Source organism: Anas platyrhynchos, chromosome 1 (assembly GCF_047663525.1).
Source record: "Anas platyrhynchos isolate ZD024472 breed Pekin duck chromosome 1, IASCAAS_PekinDuck_T2T, whole genome shotgun sequence".
NCBI lineage: Eukaryota > Metazoa > Chordata > Aves > Anseriformes > Anatidae > Anas > Anas platyrhynchos.
Window position 1 is genome coordinate 90,998,246 of NC_092587.1, and position 23,698 is coordinate 91,021,943.

Consider the following 23,698-nt stretch of genomic DNA (forward strand, 5'->3'; position numbering starts at 1 on the left):
TACCCATGTTAAAGACTTTTAAGTAACTGAGGAACATGTTGAATGCTTTTGTTCCACCAACAAAGTAATGTTTAACCTTTGATCATCAAAAGCATTTAGAGAAGGAACACCTATTGATTCCCCCATAAAGGAATATAAGGGAAGAGAATTTTTCAGTCCTGATTTCCAAATTCTTCCACTTAAATCAAGCAATAAAAAGAGCATTCACAAACTGTACATTGGAGACAGCTCAGTTTATATGTGTTGTATTGCTTTTATTTTGACCTAATGGGCATGCTGTTAAGGTCAAAGTCTCAGTGGGACACAAGCTGTCTAAATGGATGCAGAGAATTTTTTAGTTGGGAGCTGGGGAGAAACCAAGGCAGGCAGGTGAGCAGCCAACATCCTGGCTGGTACTCTGCTCTCACAAAAGAGCATGTACTCTGCAGTATAGATCCAAGCCCTTCATGTCCTAGTGGAAGCTTTCCATTAAGCTTCAGGGGCACTGTAGCAGGCATTGTGTTCAAAATTGTGACCAAATTATGGATGTGTTGCACTCAGTCTGTTAACAGCAGCACGCTCTTATCAAAGAATAGATGCAAGTATAAATAAAGTACTCAGAAATATCCATTATGGTCAAAGACTCTGTGCAATCTGTTTATCCTAAGACCAGGCTTGGGCAGGATTTAATCACAGTTTGTAGCTAACTACATGGGGAATGGTAATGTTATAAGAAAAAAGCTCATCAGTCTAGCAGATCAATGTATAAGAAAAGCTATTGTCTAGAAATTGGAACAGGATAAATTTAGACTATAAAACAGGTACAAATATTTAGCAATGAAGATATTTAACCTTTCAAAGATCTTAATCTTGCTGAGAAGCATGGTGGATTTTTCATCCCTGCATTTATTTATTTATTTTACCTAATTTGAGCATAATTCAGGGAATCTCTATTGACTGTGCTATATAGTCCTAATGAATAGGAATGAATAGACTAATGAATAGGAATATAACTTCTGGTTATATTATGAATTAATACATTCTGGTGGAAGCACAGAGTATTCTGCCTCTGCAAAGTCAGGAAGCATATTTAGTACCTGAACATGGATTTTGGCTAGAGGTAGTTGGGAATTTTTCACCCAAATGATATTCTACCGTGAAATGTAATTTCAAAGGGGAAAAAAAGCATGATAGCGTTTTTTTTAAGTGTCATATTTTTCTGACAGAGAATTTAAATTAAAATTGCTATTTTATTTCATGTTAGTTGACCTGAATCAGACTATTGATTTTGTTTTTGACACTCATCTAAATTATTTTGTTTCAGATCAATATTAAATATATATATAAAGTGGCTTTTATTTATTTATTTATTTGTTTTCCTCCTCCTCTCTCTCATAGATAAATTCCACTTTTATAGAACTTAATTTCTTTTACAAGCTGGGTTTTTGGTCAAGCATGTATTCTCTAATGATTTTTTTTTGAATCATGAGACAATTCTTGGCTAGTGTATGCTGCAGGTAAATTCCTTTTGGTCTTGATGGTGGCCAGTCTGCCTATTATGGAGACTGGAGGCAAAACTAGTTTAAGAGATGGAGTTAAATGCTGAAATACAACTGAACAATCAAATAATTTATTTATGTGAAATCCAGTTGTTTTAACTGAATATATCAAAATAGAACTTGTTGACAAACAGTCACAGAATCATAGAATAGTTTGGGTTAGAAGGTTCCTCAAAGACCATCTTCTGCCAATCCCCCTGCCATGGGCAGGGACATCTCCCACCAGACCGGGTTGCCCAAAGCCCGGTTCAACCTGGCATTGAACACCTCCAGGGATGGGGCGTCCACAGCTTCTCCAGTCAGCTTGTTCTAGTCCACCTTTATAGTAAAGAATGTATTCCTACTATCTAATCTATATTTCCCCTCTTTTAATTTAAAACTGTTTCCCCTTTGTCCTATTGCTATGTTCCCTGTTAAAGAGTCCCTTCCTATCCTTCCAATAGGCCCCCTTTAAGAATTGCAAGGTTTCTATAAGATCTCCCCAGACCCTTCTCTTCTGAATTTCTGATTGTATTTAGTTCCTTGGCATTTGTTCAATGTTTCTATTCAGCTTCAGGATTAAACCAAAAGTTGCAGAGAGTTTGATTCTAAATTTTGCTCAGTTCCTATTTTCAAATTCATTGTCATTAAAGACTCAAGGTCATGGCAATACCAGGTCTATTATGGTTACGCTTTTTCTTCTGCATCTCCAAAACAACTAGATCTTGGTATAAACTTTTATGGATGGAGGAGATGGACATAAAGAATATTAAGACATGCAAAAAATAATAATAATTTAAAAAAAGTGATAATACAAAGACTGAGCTGCTGTAAACAATTCACATAAAAATCAAAATTGTGAAATCTCTTGGCTTTCCAGGCCCTCCAGTATTTGGCCTGGAAAGAAAGATACAGCTTTTGGTATTAACCATATCTCTTCAAAACTAAAATGCCTCCTACGAAATATCTTCTTTTTATTTCCCTTGAAAATATTGCTGTCAGCCCAGGCAAGTTTGGCAGTCTCTCCAGGCATTACAGTAGAGTTTACCGGGTTTTAGGGAATGCAGACCATTGTGTTATTGGGTTTTTGGTAGGTGCTTCTGGATGTAGAGATGAGTACTTATATGAAGTAAGTATTTGGATGGTAGAACGATGTAGGTAGGAAGAAAAATGTTGTTGGAGAGCTTTGATAATATTATGTCAGGTAATAGTGACAATAGCAGAAGAGATGGAATTGAAACCAGGGAAATAAATTTTAATGATGAAATTTGGTGATTTGATGATGATGATTTACTGTGTTTTTTGTTTTTTGTTTTTTTTTTCCTTATGAAAAACGAAATCTATTTTTTTAACTCAAATATTAAATTAGTACTTTTTTTTTTTCCCCTGTTTTGAATATATCAGTCAAAATAACAGGTTTGGCTATTTATTTCCAGTTGATAATTTCAATTAAATTAAAACCATAAAGAATTCATAAAGAAGAATTCATAAATTGTATATTCTTCTGCAAGGTAAATTATATGACATTTTTGTTGACTGTCATGTAGTTAGAAGTGGATCTTCTAAGAACAGTACTAATCTGAAAAAAAATCTAAGTAATCTAAGTTTACAGATTTTTAACATGATTAAAACACCAACATTTTGATTTTTTTTTTTATAAAGGAAAATGTTCTGAAGAGTATTTTTGATTTAAAATTATATTCCTTTTAATGAATAATACATATATGTAAAATTTATTTTATGAGATGTATTCTTCAATTTTAAGAAAAGTCAATGATATAGAACATTTGGGAACATTTTGAAGAAGTTGTTGAAAAGGATTTCCTTCATATTCCCAGAAATCTAGTCAGTCTTACTCTGCTTCATTTCCACATCTTCTTTAAAAAGCATGTTTTTGAGGTTTTGTCAGCAAACAATGCACAGAATCCAGATCTAGAATGATTTAGTGTGGTGAAACAGCATATGGATCAAGTTACTCACTAGACAGATTACTGTTCATAATGTGTCTTGTCATGTGGTTATTCTTATTCTTCTCTGAAATATTAGGGAACATTATCTAGTGTTCTGTGGTTATTCGGTAAGCAACCCAGATTATTACTGGTTATTCATTTAAGGTAGTTTCTTCGTTTGTTGGTTGGTTGAATTATTGAAGTAAAGAATAATAATTATGAATTCAGCTGTTTCTTCTTTGTGCAAATCTTTCGTGAATTGGTCCTGATATCCATGAATGTCATTTTTATTTGTCAATAGTCTCTGGGTAGTTTCGATTAATAACTTACATGTGTGGTTGTTTTTGTTTGTTTGTTTGTTTTTGAGGACTGTTTGCCTTGAGATTGTTCATTATTTATGTCAAACTATTAGGCAGATGACTTAAGCAATTTGGCTGGAAGACCAGTGTATTTTAATTATGAAATAAAACAAAACAAAAACACAACAAAATAATTAGAATTTAATTTGATAAAATGTTTCAGTCCGGTATACTTATTTGCAGAATGGTTCGTGGAGCAAGCATCTGGCCTTACAACTTTTTCTGTAAGGATTTAGTTATTTTATCACAAACAAAATCTCAGCTCATTGATCAAATAAATTGTTATAAATCAGCTATCCATTCATGGTAGATTTTATTTAATGAGAAAATGTAAAATATGTAAATGTGTGTTTATAATTCTATTAATGCACTCTCTTTTGTATGATAGTGTTGATTTAGTACTCCACTGAGGTCCCCTTTGGTGTTTACATTTGCTTTCTCCTGTTGCTTTGCTTCCTATTATTCATTCAAGATATATACTATTCAAATGATGACCTATTGCTTTCATTTCTGCTTCCCTTCCTTCCTTTACACTTAACAACACCATGACAGATTTGCCAACGAAGTTAGGCATATTTCATTCCCCTACATCAGAAGTCCACTTTCCTGTCCTCTTCTTTCTCCTTCAAACACAAAACAAAGTCAGCAGCTGTTTAAATCCAAACTTTAGTTTCTAAAATGCAAGTAAACAGGAAATACCTGTTGCGTACGGTATCTGCTTCACTGTATTGCATGGTCTGCTGAGCTCTGAACCAGTTACTTTTATAAATTTTGAGTGCTGTTGCTCGTTCAGATCATGCACTGTTATCTGCCAAGCTTATACAGAGAGAATTTGTGTCCTAAAAGAAATCTTTGACTGATACTAAAAAACAACTCTCCCAAACATTAAAGAACTAGACGCTTTCTAGACATGCAAAGCATTTGCTAGAAATCAGGTGTTTTGAAATATGTTCTTTGTGTGATTTATTATTTATTGAAGAATTGTATTGAAAATACCTATGGAGGGAAATAAATAACTTTCAGGTAATATGAAATAGAGCAACATTTTTGTAAGGATTGGATCACAGTAGGTATGGATTTTTCAAAAGTCCTGATCATTTGCAGTTCCACTGGAAATCAATGGAAACTGCACCTGCTCAGCACCTCTGTAAAATCAGACCCTCTAGGATTCTGAATAGTAACAGCAATTATGCTATCAAGGGCAAAATTACTAGAACCATACATTTTCTTGCCTCACAGTTATTCTCTGAAAAGTGTTTTTCTAAAAATGGTGTCTTGGGGTTTTCCATTTCAGTGCAACTCAGTGTCTCTGTAACTCACTTGTTCCATTTCAAGGGAAGAATGTGTTGGTTTTATACCAGAGATGTGAAAGATAATCCTTTCATTTCCTTTTTCTGTTATTTTTTCATTTTCATTTTTAATTTGATTTTTTTTGGTTGTTTATTATTATTTTTATTATTTTTCTCACAGGCACCACCAGTAAAAGTTTTGGGGAGGCAGAGTCTGTCTCTTAGTTGTACCAGCTGTCATTGTCATGTTATGAGGGAAAAGAAACAGGGTTGTACTTAATGGCAGAATGACTATGTTAACAATCTCACTCTACTGTAAAAAGAGATGAACACCATACCGATATGTAAGCAAGAATGATTATTTTTAAGGTACACAGTGTAATTCTCCCATTCTCCTCAGAAACAGTAAGGCAATGACTGAAATATTTGATCTGGGTGTTGCAGTTCAGGAAAATTTGGATCAGAAGAGAATCTAGAGAAAAGTGAAGAAAAAAAAAACTATTAATCATGGAATACCAAGAGGAATGGGTTGTTTAGTCTAGGAAAGTGTCACAGTTGCTGCAGAGTGGGAGCAGGCTGCCCCGGGGTATGTGCAGATAGAGCTGATCCTCCTAGAGAAAGGCAGTTCACCAGATCACCTTTTCAGGTCCTTTACAGACCTGTGTTCATTGATTCTATGGATATTCTAAAAAAGCCTTCCACAGGTGGTGTTGTTTTGGACCTGAACATTGGGAGAGAGATTCAACGTGGCAAGATTGAGCAGAATCTGTTTCTTATCTTCTGTACCTGGCTTCTCTCCTCTTCCTTTCCTGTATGTTTGGCCTATTTAAGCTTGGCTTTCTCCTTTAAAGGGGAAGGGAAAAAAAAAAAAAGGGAAAGGGAAAGAGAGAGAAGAGAGAGAACCCCCAAAAATGTGGACAAGAAAACTAATTTCTATTCTGATCTGAAGTGATAACAGCAGCTCTGATCAGATGGTCCTGTTTCAAAACCCACTCTGACAGAGCTGCCTCCTGTCGATGTGTGGGCAAACTTCTCACTCGCAGGCTGTGAAGAAAACACCAGTTTGTAAAGACAGACTCTCTGGCAACAGTAGAAGATCCTTAGTAAAACAAAATAAAACTTTGGCTTACTATCTTGAAAGGTTTCAGACTAGCTCCTCTTCTGAACATGGATGTAACAGTGAAGGTCTCAAAAATGCTTCTAAATGAATAACCTAAGCTGAGGGGAAAAGATTGGATCAACAGAATTTTGGCATTAATTTCAGAGTGCTGTGTGCTTTTCAGCTTGAACTTCCAAATGGTTTTGTGTTTCAAAGCTGTCCTTTTGAACTAGAATACCTCAACACTTAAAATAAAAATAAAAAAAAGTTATAAGCGGGGATAGTTGTAGACACTGAAACCTTTGCCCACAAAGAGTTTTAATTTTGATGAAACAACAACAAGAACAACAGACTTTGGAATGCTGGCTGCTCATAACCCTGAAAACTTTTTGAATAAGATAGTAGACTAACACTAGCTGATGTAAAGGCGCCCTCTTGACAGCACATGTATCTGTCACCTCATCCACTTCAGTGGATGCCTTGCTAGCGGGCTTTTGATTTCCAGATTTTTGTTGCAAATTACAGCTCTTCAGTGTCAGCTTTAACCCTGCCTCTGTCCTTTTGTATTATCTATATTCTTTCTAATTGGGTGGCACAATTTATTTCCTTTAAATCAGTGCGATGTGGTAAAAGGACCATGGTCAGTGCCAAAATTTTGTTAGTAAAAGAATGTTTGATTCCCAATAAATCCTGTAGTCCTTTCTTTGTCATGGTTCAGCCCATGATAGTTTAGACAACATCCTTGCTGACTCCATGCTTTGTTATGACAGCTTGTTTGTTCCTCCCAGAGCCAGTTATCAACCTTTTCCTCATCCCTAGTTATTCTATGGCATTTCAGAATTTAGAAGGCAGCTGTGTTAAATACACTGAGAACCTCTCCTTACCATCATTGGAGAGACCTCTCCATCTGTGTAATAGCACTTGTTAAATCAATATCATTTAGCTGTCTCTGGGCCTGGCTGCAACTCTTTGCATATTTAGTTATTTTCAGGGAGTGTGCAAATGTTACAAAAAATCTCATTCCTGAGAAGCATAAATACAGAACATTGCTTTATAGCCCTGTTCACAGGACTCTGGCATTTCTTGTAGGATCAACTGATAAGAAGGAAGGGGACAGAAGAAAGAAAACATAATGCATGTGCATTTTTTCACTACAAGGAATGCATTAAACAAAAAGCTTGGCACTAGATGGCTCTGTAATCTTGTGGGGATCTGACCGTGCACTATCTGTTTTGGGGAGGGCTGTCATGGTGAAGCCAGAATTATTTATATGTGCTGCCCAAACTTAACTTGGAATTAGGATCCACCTCAATCAGCAGCAAGTAGCCAACCTGAAAGAAAATGAATTTTTGGAAATATTTTCCAGTATTTCCCATTAGGTGATGACAGGTTATGTTTTGGCTCATTGGTTACATAGTATCACGTTCAGGAGAAAGTCAATATTGTTTTTTGCAAAGTGACTGGGGAGGAGTGGAGGAACTGGAGAATCATTTTGTGAGTTGTAAACAAAACCTTTTTTGTCACTTAGATACAGGGAAGGCTTGCTTTTGGCATAGGATCAGATAACCATATCTAATAGATGCAATGAAGCTACTTGCAGTAGTTCATTGATTGCAAATACATTTGAGCATTTGTTGGATCGGGGCTGCACAGGTTGCTAGCTTGAGACTTACATAAAATGCTTTACATGCAGCCGCTATACTTCTTCCAGTTTGATTAGAAGTTTGGATATGATACCCCTAATTATAAAGAGATATTGCCAAGAGAATAAACCCTGCTGAGATTCCATTATGATGGATATTGAGATAGTGAAACAATTACAATGGTAGCCCATATGAATGTCAAAATAAATGAATAAAGTCTTGCTAGTGGAAGTTATAATGCTGTTAAACAAATGAGATTAAATCCTGAAAGCAAGCAACACACATAAATGTGTCAGTTCTGCAGTCCTGTCTGAAGTAAGGAAGCTGAATTGAAACTATCAGTATGGTCTGCAAATGCATTTAGTGGATACCAGATCCATGGCTTACTCCAGATCTGCATGTGAAATGTTCTAAAATGGACATGCTGGTACACTAATATGCTTGGTTTTGTTGTTTCACACCTTTCATTTCTGTGCAGTAATTGTTAGAATAGAACTGATCTAGACTGATGAAGCACAAGACGATCTATTTTCTCTGCTCCTAGCAGCTCTACAGAGAAGTCGGATAGGGCTATCTGAAATAACTTCCAATCATTAGCCTTTATCCGGTCAAATATAGACTTCCAGGAAAATGTGTCATTGAGGACCAGATCATCAGTGCCTTCATTTAGCTGAAGAAAATCAGTTGTACATATACCATGATTCTCGATTAACAGTATGGGTTGAATAAGATTGCATCCATCTTTTTGAAACCTGCTCTCATGTGTTACAGCCAAGTGCTCATAGAAGGCACACTGCTTTCTAAGAAGTTTTCATTTTTTCTCAACTAATTAATCTGTTATCATGTGATGGGATCTATTCATTTCCAGAGTCGTAAATATTTGGGAACATGGACTAACACACCAGTCTTACATTGATGTAACCCTTAGCTAGAAAAAATGTTCCAGATTTGCTTCTTAAGTGAGGGAGAATCAAGAAGCCAAAGAGATACGGCTTTCAACAAGCCACTGATTGGTGTTACTAGAATTTAATTGTGAATTTTCAGAAATCTTAGAATGAAAAGGACGTGAAGCATCCCTTCCCATTCCATACTTTCTTTGTCTATCACTTACATCTATGTAGCCTTAATGTGATCAGGTGCATACTACTTCTTCATTAGTGTTTCTCTGTGTATTAGTTCATAATTAAGACCAACTACCATGATTTTCACATGGCAGGTTTCAAGTTAATCATTGAAAAACCTGCCAGGATAATCACAGTTACCTAGGTGCCAGTGAGATGCTCAAGCATGTGCCTACCTGAAAAGGTACAAGTGGTCTTGCTGGTGCTGTTGGAAATAGGCATGTATTATATCGTTTTACCACTCTAGCAGGTTTCATCAAGAATCTAGGCTGCTTTTACAATTCAGGTTTGCAAAACCTGGTTAGAAAGCTCTCCTGTTCTAAGGAGATGCACACAGTTTTTGTGCTTTAGCAGTTATGTATTCAGAAACAGAAAACTGGATAGTTTGAAAATTCTTGTTTAAAAATTTTTGGGGATCTGAGATTTTAGGTTTCATCAGGTGCTTTGAGAATGCCTTCCGTAATTAAGTTAAGATGTAGGTGCCTCAGTTATATTTGTGGAAATGTCTCATATTTAAGTACTTTACTGAATCAGGCCTTAATTAATTGGAAAAAATAGAGAGATAAATGCATTAAGGGTTAATATTACAGCAACTTCAATTAATGATCCAAGATAATTCTGCTTAGCTACAAACCATTATAAAGGAGATGCAAAACAGCCGTTATATGCAGTCACATATAATAGTGTTATTTAACATGTGACCCAGCGGCTTACATTATCTAGTGCAGATGTTTTCAATTGAAATAAGCACATAAAACTTGCCATCTCCTGGCACAACTGGTAGAACATTATTTCTGCTAGAAAAATAAATTTTGTGCTGCACAGATATTTCATCTGTCACAGCCATGATCCATAAAACTGGAAAACTTTTCTGTACTGAAGACTTGCCTAGCTGAAAAGGAATGAGAACAAAGTGCATTTTTCACCTTCATCTTTTATTTCTAAATGTCTCTGACATTAACATATACAGGTGTTGGATTTCTTTATATAGTAAGAGATCAAATACTGTGAAATTTGTTGCAACTGGTTTTAAATAAAAATGCCTCTGAAAATAAAAAGATGTGAATATAAATACTTGAGCTCTGTTCCCCACCTATGTGAGCCGACTTAGTATATAATTAGTGTAAAGTTATATAAAAAGCAAATGATTAATTGCATGACTATTAACAAAATAAACATTGTAGTTTTCCATTTGCTTAAAGAATTTTAGGTTCAGAGTCTTGGAGGGACTCCAGCTTAAAAGAATGTGGTTTTGCACCAATTAAATTTGTCTTGTAGTTTCAAATGAATTAACTCATACTTCCTCTCCAGCTGCCTGTTCCATAGTATGACCCATTATGGGATGGATCTCATGTAGAAGTAGCTACATTTCTGTGTGGGTAAATTTAAATATAAGGCTTTTACAACAAATTAGTTTTTAGAGCATTTGGGAATCCTTCTGAAATAAAGGTGGTGTTTAAATGTTGAAGAATAATGTTTAATTATAAGTAGGAAAGATGCCATTTACTTGAAATAAGTGCTTATATTTTTGTAGACAATTGTCTTACTACAAAATAGCAATAGTGAGTTACTTAAATACAGCTAAATATCAGACATCTTTTTTTCTTAATTATTTTGTTTTATCCCACTGGAGCAACAAGCAGCTGTGTTACAACACAGCCAGCTCCTCTTCAGTAATAAAGATGCTCCAGTGTGCTAACTGTTAAATTCCTGAATTTGTGAGTATTTAAATCAGATGTCCTAGAGAACAGGAGATAATCATATAAGTGTAATATTGGGACTGATGAACTTTTCAAAGAAAAATAAGTCCGTTGGATATAAAACAAACAAAAAAAAATTGACCCTTTCTGCATCATACAAAGTTTACCTGCATAAGAAATGATGGCACACCCCTCCCCAGTGGGACTTAATGGTGAATTCTGCCTTAGAACAACAAAAGATATGTTAAGATTTATGCATATGGGAAAGCGATACTGTCCCCTTCTGTCTACATTTAACTTGGAAAATTTCACTCAGTACACTGAATATGTACTGTTCCTTTTGCTTGCACTAAAAGGAAGCTACTTTTTACCAACTTTGAATTAAGTTAGAAAAAAAGAAAAGGGGAACCAGACCCTAACTAGAGAGCACAGTTCTTTCAAGTCTAAATCATTTTTTTTCTTTGTAGTAGTTAGCCGAATGTGCACGTGATGCATGCTTAGTAAAATCATTGCAATAGCAATCTGGAGTCCATTTAGATTCGTAAGACTGTGTATAATGACAACACATATATGACCCAATATGGAACCAGTTAAGTGAGAGGTCTGAATAGCCCAATATTTTGTGCTTATCAGGGATCACAAGAAAATATTTCTAATGCATAGAGACAGAGTTCATAAGAAAGTGTATTTGTGTCTTTGAATGAGGGTTAGTGCTCTATTCTCTATTCTTGATTTTCATACTCTGTCTGCTCCATAACACCGTTGGAAGGAAGAGACAAACTGAAGTAGGTGAAAGAATTAAGTGGTTGGTTTTAACCATGTGCTTCAGATTCTCTCATTACCTTCATATTACCCTCTTCCTCCAGTGCTACAGAATCAGGTGTGGAGTATTAGCACTCCTTGACTTTTTCTTGTGACTTTAGCTCAGGAGTTTCATGATGTGGTAACTTACTGATAGCTCTGGCTTCTGGACTCAAATAACTAGGTAAGGAAACGTTATAGTTATTTTCTTTGGCATGGAATTACGGGTAGAAAATCTTTGAACTCCAGTCTAGGTGTGCTTTTAAGGTGCAAATCCCAGAAGGTAGAGAAAAAGGTAAGGTCTGTCTTTTACTTTGCTAACTTTATGAGTATTTGTTGCAACAGAAGTGTGTTTTCCTTTTCGGATTCTGCCTCTTCCCTCTCACATGTGTGAACCAGTAGAGAATGAATGGAAAAAACTGCCAAAGCATAGTAGGAATATCTTTCAGAAAATTCAAAGTAAGGAGTGAAAGGTAGAAAAATAAAAGAAAAAAATAGAACAGAGATATTGATGATTAAATAGATACCTGCATGTGTGCAAGGTAAGGCAAGGAATTCTGTACAGCGTACAAAAAGATGTAAAATCACAACAATCTAGCTCAGGTTATCAGTAACAGTTTAGACTACATAACGTGGAGGTCATCATGTGATAATTTACCCTGCTAAAAAGTTAAATGAGTTAGCTAAGGCTTGAATGATGTGTTTCTGCACTGCTCTGCAGCACAGGCATGTGGAGGGTAATGTTATGATTTGGTTATGAGGCCTTGATTTGTACAAATTACATCTCATTTCATGCATGTGTTCTCTTGCTGGCATTGGTGACCCCAGCCTAAATTACTACACTGAAATGGTGTTATAAAAATTTTAAAGCTCAGCCTGATCCTTCTCACCTTATCTGTTTTATCTGTACCATCATTTGATTATCTATCACTAAGGGAAATGCAGAGTGGACTTTAATAAGAATTTGCCAATCTCATATTGCAATTTACTTGCCTACCCTGGGAAGTTATCAATTGGATCTTGGTTCAGACTAGTAAGAGGAAAAAAAAATATTAAAGATTTGGTATCATTATCCTGGGGTTTTAGAAGAACTGAGACAAGGTCTGGCTGAAATTCTTCTGTGAGGTTCAGACACATGAAAGATATGGGAGTTTGCAGGGAAAAGTTACTTGAAGGGTTGTTTGCCTTTCTGGTACAATATGGCTCATCTGTCTAAGCTGGTGCTGCAGCTCTGTGCTTCAGGTTAGGGATAAGAAAAGACTTGGTAACCCTTATACACATCAATGTTACATGAATACAAGAGTGAGTAAGGACTACAGATCAGCTTGAAAATTCCCATGGCTCTGTATCTGCCATTGTGTTCACCTCAGTGTCTGTGATAAGAATTTAGATTTGAAGCATCCTTTGTTTTTTGTTTGTTTGTTTTTCAAGAAAAAAAAAAAAAAGAAAAGAAATTGCAGTGTGTGTGAAACAAAGCAAATCTAGAAGCAACTACAAAAACAAATCTTCTCTTATCTTTTACTGTTTGGGGGTTAAGGCCAAGGATTCCTGGTTCTGGAGTATTCTTATTTGGTATTTTATTTTTATCGGGCAATGGCCCTTGTCAGTGGATATAGATCCACATTCAAACTTTCCTGAATTAAAGAGAAAGCATAAATGAAAAAGCTCTGAGGATGATGAATGCTCACCATCCCTTCGTTACACAAGAAAAGTGAGTTTTGTGGTGAAAGCATTGCAAAAAGGAGTGAAGACTCAAGCCTTCATTCCAAACAGTACTAGTGACCTTTGTACATGTTGGTTTTGAAGGACAAATTTGTAGTGAGCAGTTTCCTTTCTTTGCAGTGGGAATGATGTAGATTTTCCTAACTAATAGGGCTGTTCAGAAAATTGCATTGAATGCTGAGATGCCACAGTGATGTGACACCTTAGAGAAATCATTGTGAATAACTTAAAAAGCCAGAAGATACATTATTCTTAACTGAGAAATAGCAATTATTAAAAAAGAGCTTATCGGTTCAATGCCATGTAAAAAATCTCTACCTTCTCCCTGCTAGAGGCATATTCAGAAGATATTCTTCGTAAGGTATTTGCAATATTATCCATTAAAGAGCAAAGCTGCTCTTCTCTGGCAGGCATGAGTAGCTGTGGCTTTCACACAAATGCCTTTCCTCTCCTCACCACCTTCTTTGGAACGCAACACTTTGTCAAGGGTACATCAAGAGCATTTGGCCATTTGCAGTTTCTCAGAGCAAATGGACTACCAGGACACAGGAGTCGTTGACTTCTAGCATCAAGGTTTAAAAATAATTTACATTCCATTGAGTTAACTTGAACAGATGCACCATTGTTTAATGAAATATTGTTGATAGATGCAGTTTTCCATTGTAGCACAAGAGGAAAGCGTCAGTTAAGTGATTTACTACCTTGATAGTTTCCAAGTCAATATCTATGTAGATGGCTAGTAAGCTGCCCAGAGTGTTCTGATCAATGGACTGTTCTTCATGTATGTTTTCTTGAGGGGAGGGATTGGGAGTATGGGTATTATAAGGCTGTTGAAACCAAATCCTGAATTCTTTATTTTACTTACAGCTGGGGTATCGATAAAAGCAAAAGCAACACATCCTGTGTTTAGATATTGAGGGCTGTGCTGGAGATGAGATCCAATGTTATGCCTTTATCATGTAGCTCCAATGTTGTGGTAGCCAAACTAGCGCACAGTCTAGTTGTAAAAAACAACATTTGATATCCTCACTTCCATAGCTCATCTATCCTGCAGTTCCACCCCAGGCAAAGATTTAGTGGGGACAGAATTGGTAACTGCCACTGTATTCAGAGATGAACTGGACTTAATTGGTTTCAGGGGTAAGGATATGCTGTATGAAACATACCTGCTTGGCAGATGTGAAGTTTTCTGTCACAGTGTTATCTTTCTGGGAGAGGGAATGCATCTTGATCCTGGCTACCACCTGCTTAACAACAGTGCTGTGATCATCGGGGAGCCCCTCTACTTAAAGGTGACAGAGATGTCACTTTTTGTAGGATTTACCGTTACATTGACCATTTCAGAGATTTCTTATTGAGAATACCCCTGTAGGCCCAGTCTTCCTCTTTTGACATGAGGCAAGACATAAAAGAAACTGCAAAATTTGGCTTTTATTGATTAGGAGAATCCTTACCTCCTTGCTCATCTTCTGGACTTTAACACTGATCCTCTGAGTTTTTCTTCAGGATATTTTCAGTAATTTGAAGGATGTTTCAGGCAGTCTCCCCTAGAAAATGCACACTGATAGAGGGAGCAGAATGTCCAACCTTCTGTGTAGATGCAAAGGTCCTGTAGTCTGTTTCTCTTTACTCATGGTCCTTTTCCTTCTCTTTTATTAGTTGTGTTTTTGTTTTGATGCCAGAGTTTATTTTCCTTTTGGTATTTCCTGTTATTCAGCTCTCCAATTCCCAATTTCTTTTGTTAAATGATTAAATGATTATCAAATGGGCAGAGGATTTTTCAGCACTTCTGTTGCTATGGTGACCAGATGTGAAGGCCAGAGAAGGAATAGAATTTGAGCATCAGAAATAAAATGGAATCAAACTACTTTTTCTAGTAGAGAACTTTTCCTATGATTCACTTTTCTCCAATGAAGTTAGTTTTATGCAAAGGAAAACAAAACAAACAAACAAACAAAAAAAAAAGCAAGAGATAAATAAATAAAACTAATGCTTTAGATGATAATGGAAATAAAGCATCTGATTTTATTTTTTTATATCAAAATTTTATTAGCTATAGCATCCTTTCCATTAATTGTCACTGCAAGTTATTAGTCTTATGTACTCTGGGTAGAAGTGGATGCATGGACATGTTTTTGGTAGAATACATGAAAAGATTAGGTCTCGAAGATTATATGTAAATACACATGGAAAGTCAAGACTGGACAATTATTACTCCATTAATTGAGTCTGGGTGACATCTTTGTCAGCCATGAGGTGTTGGAATAGTCATGATGGCAACTAAATTAGCCACTTACTCTTTACAGCATGAGGAATTGACATGTTGAATATCACCCAAGGGAATGGGATGGTTTTTAAGGTTTAGGTCCTGGCAGTTAATGTGATTTATTTATTTATTTATTTATTTATTTTGAATGTCTAATTGACAGGAGTGAGGGATCACAATATTTCTCTGCCCGTGGAAACTTTATTTTTCTTTCTGCAGTCCTGATTGCCTAACTGAACAAATAGTGAAATATGTTGAAGTTAAGGCAGGGCAGTAATCAGATGTTGTTAGTCGTCATTACATCATTCAAGCTTGTTTGAAAATTACTACATTCTGTCCAGCTACGGTGTTGAACTCCAAACAGTAGGCATAATTTACCTGTACCAGAGAGACATTCTCAAGCCACTGGTCTTGATGTTTATCTGCCAAGCTTCCAGAATCCTCTCTCATTCTAGGAGGCAGTAATGCTTCTTTCTGGGTGTCAAGTTATGGGAGCAAAACCTGTTGGAGTTGGTCCTCTAACCTCAGCCTTTCCTGACCACGTTTTCATTTCCTGGGCTGCAAATGTAATTTTACTTATTTTCATGTCATTCTAACGTTCAGGACAGAAGGACCGTACCTTAGCAGGAGACTTTATCAGATGCTTTGCTTTGTGTCTTCCAACAGAGAAGGATTTTCTTTTTTTTTTCTGTGAGTTATGGTATTGGCTGACTGGGACAGCTGTGGCTAGATTCATTAAAAGTCTATTTTGTTTGTTTATTTTTGTTGTTAGTGGTGATGTTTTGTTCTGTTTTAAATGGGTGAGGTCAAGGACAAAAAAGGATTGTCTCCTGTCTTGCATTTATACCTAAAAACCTCAATGGGAATTATTTTAGTTGATGTGATTTACCTGAAATGTGGCTGAATTTAAGTTAGGCTGTGTATATCTGTACTTTTTCCACATCATTGGTTCCTCATTGCTTCAATATTAATAGCAACTGTCATGCAAGATACCAAAAAGAATCTTTAATATATTCTGCTGAAGTCCTTTTGTGTCTGTGTTGAGCTTTAACATAGTGCCTCTTATTTCTGCAGGCAAAGAGCAGTCACATAGAAGAGCAATGTGATAAGGAAATGGGTGCAAGTACTCCAGCCATCTCTCTCACTTGTTTGAGAATTTACTTTATTCTGTATACTGTTGTTTAACACACAATAGTATTTTCCTTACCTGCAGTCTTTCTCACATTATCTTTTCATGGATTTACATTGATTCATGCAAAGTCTGACTTTACATGGATGTAGAAGTAAAAAGTTGCTGTATAACACTCTGATCTGCTATAATGACTGTATTGGCATTACAGTGGTTTGGATCCTGGTAGCTGCTCTTGAAAATGTGATTACTTTTCAGGCTGTCAGACTGCGTGTACAGGTGGATGTCTGATGTTCAGTCCTTTCTAATTTCACCTTGTGTAGGCAAATATATGCATATATATATATATGTGTCCATTAAAACAGACCCTACCTGGTGGATGCAGAATGTCATGTGCCTCTGAACTGTACAGAATTCATAAATTTCTTCAAAACTGTGGAGCTCTCCGTCTAGGAATTACCTATCCATCTGTGTAACACTTCCTAACAGATTGGTGATTTTAATGATTGAGAATAGGGATTAGAAACTTCACCTTTTCCTCTGCCTTTCACTGAAGAATCATCCTGAGCTGGAGTTTGTTAAAGAAACTCAGCACCGAAGGTATGTTGCCAGGGGGCTTGACACACCAGATTTCAAAGACCCACACTGCTCTACATCTTTATTGCCTTTCTTTTTATAGGTCAAGACGTCTGCAGAACACTGCCTGAAGTGACATTGATGAATTATGTAGTATTACTGTTAGTGTGAAATGGAGTAGCTAGAATGTAATATGTGGGCATCTTAGAAACATGATGCAATTCACCAAAGACAGATGTGGTAATGAACACGTGGAATGAAAGAAAATAGCATCATGTGTGAGTGATTGTTGAAAATCAGTGATTTTCAACAATAAAACTTTGTGATGTGAGTCCTTATACCCTCTATTGACTCACCGTCTGGATAATTACCCTGTCTTACCTTTTGCTCAAAAGCCTTGGTCCTGTTGATATTTGCTGCAAAAAGTCCTGTGCTTTTCAGGCTGTTTATACTTGGCACTTGATCTCTTTCAGGTGTCCTAAACATCTCACAAGTAGCAAAAGCCAAAATTTTCTGGTGCAGTCTTTCCCTATATAGACCAAATACCCTTCTTGCCCTCTAAAGGCAAAAGTTAGTAAGAACAGCATGTATGTTTCTGAAGGCACAGTTTTTCAGGAACTTTCTGAGCAGAGTATAGAGACACCTCACTTTTGTCTTTGAAAGGAATGATGGTAAAGTGGATGTTAAATTGCAGACAATGTTGGGGGCTGAGAACAGTCTGTTGATTGAGAACAGACTGAGAGCCTTGATCTTGTTTGTTTGTTTTTTTTTTTCCTCTGACCAATATTTCTCAATTTATTTAGTTTTTAAGACCTAGACCTTTGATCCACCTCACCCATTGTCTCTTTTCTGAGGTGTCCCAAGTTTAGTAGGGTGGATGCTAAACTCTGTGTTCAGTTATTTGTATGTAAATTACTCATTCTCCTTCATATTCTTTAAACTACTGTGGTTCTGAATATCTCCTTTCTTTTTTAAAGATTCAGAATTCTTTGAATCGGGAATTCTTACTATCTTGTTTTTTGACATACCTCTGGTTTGGGAAGAATTACTGATAGTGGAGTTGAGAGAAGGATACGTTGAATGAACAGAATAAAAATGAAAATACTGTTGCAAGAGCATTTTGATAAATCATTTGTTTTCGCTACCTGTCCCCCCTTCACTTCCTCAGTTACCTCTCATGCCATTCTCTTCTTCTGTTCTGCTTCACACGCCATCCAATCCTCTGTTACTCTGATTCTTTCATTGTCTAAAACTTTCCCACTTCTTTATCTCAGTTATTTCTCAGATGATGAAGTAATATGATTTATGACACCTGTCCTGTGCAGACTGGCAGTACTACAGAAAGGGCAGATGTTGCAGAACTGTAGTGATAGATAAAAAGTAGGAGTAGGGTGTTTTCTGTAAGCCCAGCGGCAGAACATCATCTCCTACATATTACTGTCTTCTAGCCCAGACCACAGTATTTTGTGTTGTTGCTGCTAAATCATTCTCTATTTCAGGCAGAGCAGTCATAGGCACAACTGCTTTAATAAAAAACAAATTTCACAATAGTTGAGTGTCCTGGAGAAACCATATTGCTTGGAAAACAGGGTTATACTTCTATGTGTTAGTTAACATGGCACTTTCAGGCAACTGCATGAGCAATAGTTGTTCACCTGGGGTTAACTTGAGCCATATGGATGTTTGCCACGGGCTGAAACTGCAGTCTGTTGCAACCCTACAGTATAAATTATGCATGACAGTTATAGGGAAGGGTTTGGGAACTGAACTGGGGAGAGGCTCGGGACAAAACCAGCCCCAAACTTCAGATTCCTGTCAGGATTCCTCATTAAAATAAGAAGCTTACAACTGAAAATGAATACTGCAGAGAAAAATTGAAAATAGAGGAGGCTCTCACAGCAGAGGTGGGGAAGGGTGGTGGAAATGAAAGGTCACCCGGAACTATGCAGAATAATGAAAGCCAGCACTACCCAGTCACAGCCCATTCTCTCCTGGTCACTCAGTTAGTGACCTGAAAATAATACAGATTCACAGTCTGTTCTCTCCTGTCATTGTGGTCAGTGACCTTACAACAACATCCCATAGTCCATTAAAAGAAACCTATAAAAGAAACATTACCGGTCCCACCCTCTGAAATTAAAGCAGGGTGAGAGAGTGTCATAAATAAAGTCTCTTCTAAAGTGAATTAGCCATCTTGCTGTTTGGATGAGAAGACAGGAAATAATGACTGAAATATCTATCAGATGTAAGCTAAATGAGATGCTGAAGTGACAAAATGTAGCTGGTTACATTCAATATTAGCGCTTTTTTTCCCCTCTTTTTTTTTTTTTTTTTTTTTTTTTTAAAGTGGCCCTCAGCATAGGAACCACACAGTTCTCTATTGTTCATTATAGTTAGATTCTTGCACAAAATTTGAACTCTCAGGGACAGTCTAGAGTTATTTATAGTTGACTGATTAAGCTCTTGATGTTAACACTAAGGTCATTAAATAAACATTCCAGGGAGATGCTTAGATTTGATATGGAAAAAGTATCCAAGTATGTGCCTGGAGGAGGATTAAAATGTATATTGTCAGAGTTTCAGCTAACTCAGGTTTATGCGTTTGGAAATCCTAACTGTGTCAAGGCAAATTTTACTTGAGTACCAGAAAGCTGGAAATAACAGATATATGGGGAGGAAAGGTGTTCAGATGTCCTTCTCGATTTTGGCTAAGACTCTATTTGTGTTTCAAAGCTTATCTGAATCTGTGACTGATATTGAGCTTAGGTGAGCAGGGTAATTTCAAATACAAGAAAGAATTACTAAGTAACTAATTAATAGTGATGTATGACATGGGGTTTCAAGGATAGGCTAGCAAAGCATAAATGGATTCAACCTATGACAGGAATGCGATGTTCTGTTAAAATTCAGGCAAGCTGCTTTTGATTTTTGATTTTTCTTTAAAGACATTTTTTGCTCCTATCCCTCTTTACAGCATTATATGGTTATTCATTATATCAGTTTTTTTCCCAGGCTAACCTACCTCATCAATATCAGCAGTATCACCAATATCATAGCTGCTTTTAGCAAAGAGGAGATTACCTCTTATTATGAAATTATGTGAAGTATGATGTGACTGGATTTGGAAGGGATGGTCTGAGGGTTGGCCCTTGTATTATCACATAGAGAACTATGTGATAATAAAAACAGGCCAAAGAAGTAAGTGTATCATTCATTGGAATGTGTGTATAGAAACCTTCAACCTTTGAATAAAATGAATAGTTGACTGAGCTTTCCATTCTTGCTTTGAATTTTCAAGATTCTGGAGAGTTCTATTTTTCACCTCCAAGTTAACTGGCATGGTTGTACACCAGGTGCTTTCATTTTCCTCATGAATTGTATAAATTTGAAAATAGTCAAAGGTGTGGTTCATGGTATTGACACGTAGGTATGAAAATAGCTTTTACAGGAGTGTCCTCATACATTTATTTTCACTAATTTCATTTCATAAATTAATTTTATTTCTCCTTTGTATGTATTTGAGCTTGCTAAAGCCTCACAGTATCTGCACTCCCACATAACATACTGAACTGCGTTGCTGCACCTGAATTTAATAGTGGAAAGGGATATCTAGCTTTACATTGCAATTTACATTGCTTCAGAAATGTAAAAGTAAGTTTATGTATTTGAGGCAAAGCAATCATTTGTTTCAGACTGGGTATGTTTTGTTTTAAGATCAAACATCAAAATGAATGTATAGCTGTGTATGCTTGGGAAGTGTTTTTGGGATGATTTTGGTTATTGGTCAAGAAGCACAGTTTGCTCCTATCTGAAGAATGCACAGTACAGGCATTAAATTGTAATGGTTGCTTTGCTCCTTAGCATAGAGAATATCACAGAAGTCCACGATGATAGAAATGACTTTCTGAACTGCTCAGTCACATTAGTAGTGAGGAGTTCCAGATTAATAATTTGTGCCAGCAAATGGAGCAGCAGAGACAGAAAAATGAAGACCAAAAAAAAAAAAAAAAAGTAGTTGATCTGGTTTCTCACTAATATTTGCAAGTGTTAATAAATTTTAAAATGATTCTGAAGCTTATACAGTAGGGAAAAAATGACTGTTTTGTTTAGCTTTGGAGAAGAGTTAAATTCTGAAATCCTGCACTCTAACTGTGGACACTGGTATTTTGTTCAAAATGGCTAAAGACCAAAAGTCATACAACCTCCAGTGCACACCAATACCAGGAAAATATTTTAAAAAGGGAGGTGGGGGGAGAAAGGTTAGGGGACTAGGATGATTTATTTATAACAGAAAATTGGGGTGAGAAGCTTCAGTTTGCTTAAGCAATGACAGACTTGTGTATGGCTGAGTCTACAGACACTGGAAGAGTGTACTCATGAAGTAGAGAATTACTTAGCATAATAAGAGAAATAATGGAATGGAGTCAAGTGGAAATTTAGGAAGTACCTCTTAGAAAACCTCTCTGACACTGAGATCTACAAGACTAATAATATCCCAGGGAAGTTGTGGAAAATAGCAGCTGAAATATTTAAAACTAGACCTGAGAAGTGTTAGACATACAGTATATTTCTGCAGACTAAGAAAAGGTAAGAGGTCTTTCCCACATATAGATTCAGTATTTCTATGAATCTCAGTATGTATTCTTATCAGGTCTTGAAAGATAAGCATATTTGAACTATGCCAGAACTTGCACTCAAGTAGGAGCCCTTTAATGAAATTTCAGAGTTCTGTGGGAGAACTTTTTTTTTTTTTTTTTTTTTTACTTGGAATCAGTAGATAGGGAAGCAGTTTTCCAAAATACTGCTTAAAAATACAAAAAGAAGTACCATCACAGTCATATCCATCATCTTGAGTAAGTTGCCAGTATCATCTTGTCTGATGGGATTTGGCATGTGTCCATGGGTTCCCCCCCCCCCCCCCCCCCAATACCCAAATGTTTTCTTTTGAATTTTGGGGAGAAATGAGGACTTTTTCCTCTTTACCTTCCAATTTCTTCCCCTCAACCTTTTAGTTCTCCTTAGGACAGAAGGGGAGCAAAAAAAACCAAAAACGTAAAAGCTTGTTGTTCTTTGCAATATTCACGGGTAGGTAGGAAAATTTCAGTTCTGAAGGGTTGTATCTTATATTTGTAGGTCCAAGAAGGACAAGAATATCAGAGAAGAAAGGGGAAAGAAGCACTTTAGTTTTTAGGTTTCTCAGAGAAAACAAACTTTTTAAAAATTTGCTCTTCGAGGATTCACCCTTATCCTGAAAAGAAGGTGAGTTTTACTGAGGGAACAGAAGTGGTAGCACGGTTATTTTATTCAGGCAAGATATGTTCAGTGTATTTCGATCAGGACATGGATAAATCAGGTTTCTTCAATTGCTTATGTTGCTACATTGCTGTTTGTGCCACGCTTCAAACACTAGTAAATATCATGTAACACAACCATAGACATCAGCAAGACAAACAGTGAGAACTGTGATGATCTTTACTAGCCCTCTAGTTTAGCCAGTGACATTGGTAAGCTTGCTAACCAGCATGCATGCAATCTATACATCAAGCCAAATGCAGAAGGAATGGAAAATCATACAGAAGGCCTGCATGTGTCCTGTAATATGCATTTGTATTTCCACACTAAACATTCAGGGTAAAATTTTTCTGATCAAGGGTATGGATGGAGCCTATGTCAGGCATACCTCAGCCTGTGGTTCACTTGTACAGTTAACTACAGCTTTTACTATGTGAACACAGCCTGATGGAGACACTGAGAACACAGCCTTAAAATAATCCTATTTTAATAATGTTCCCATTTTGAGGCTGTCTGGAGAAGGTGTAATCAGCAGTCACACTATGTAGTCACTTGTCCCTTTAGGAACTCCTGCTAAGCTTTGATCCTAGCAGCTGGTAATGTACTGCTCAGTGTGTGAGTGCAACTAAAAAACCCAAAGTGTTTCGTCTTTTCACTGATTTGGAAATAATTTTATCCCTCTTTTGAATCCTAGTGAACATGGGCACCCTAAAACATTTAAAGAACTTTCTGTGAACCTGTCCCACTGAAGTCTAGTTTTGATGAAGGAAAATTACTGGGCAAAATCTTATCTTTTCTTCTAGAGTTTTTGATTATTGTGAGCCATTTATTTTTTAGAGAAGAAATTCTGGCAAGGTTAGATGGATTTTTATTTTTTTTATTTTATTTTGGAAACAGTACCAGAGGTATAATGTCACTAGTTAATCAATTTGTTCTCAAAATGGAGCAGGAAAGTTGTATCTCACCATATAAATGGTTCCATAGGGGAAATGGTCAGCAATTAGCAATTTCCTAACCGTTCTTTTGCCTGGCTCTGTCCAAATATTTGTGTGATGGCTAGACTGTAATGATACTGTGCCCATTGAAACACATTTAGCTCCTGAATACTCCTCAAAAGTCTGAGAGGTAGCTTTTGGAATACAGTGCGGATTGTGGGAATAGGTTCTATACACAAAGTATTGTGTTACAGATACATTTTCTTCATAAGCTTTTTTATTCATGTGATTGCATCTACT

The 23,698-nt window shown here is 36.5% G+C and overlaps 1 long non-coding RNA gene across 9 annotated transcripts in view; it reads left to right on the top strand.

Annotated features, from left to right (window-relative positions):
- LOC110352526 (uncharacterized) overlaps positions 1 to 23,698 on the top strand; it is a 245,580-nt gene that overhangs the window by 52,527 nt on the left and 169,355 nt on the right. The window contains exon 1 of one of the 9 annotated variants that reach the window (XR_011803659.1): positions 11,541 to 11,662. The exons of 6 other annotated variants lie outside the window; for them this stretch is intronic. This is a non-coding gene — a long non-coding RNA (uncharacterized lncRNA). Of the gene's footprint in view, positions 1 to 11,540; positions 11,663 to 23,698 lie in introns of those variants that run through there. 2 more of the 9 variants (XR_011803661.1, XR_002401580.4) reach the window with 2 other exon arrangements.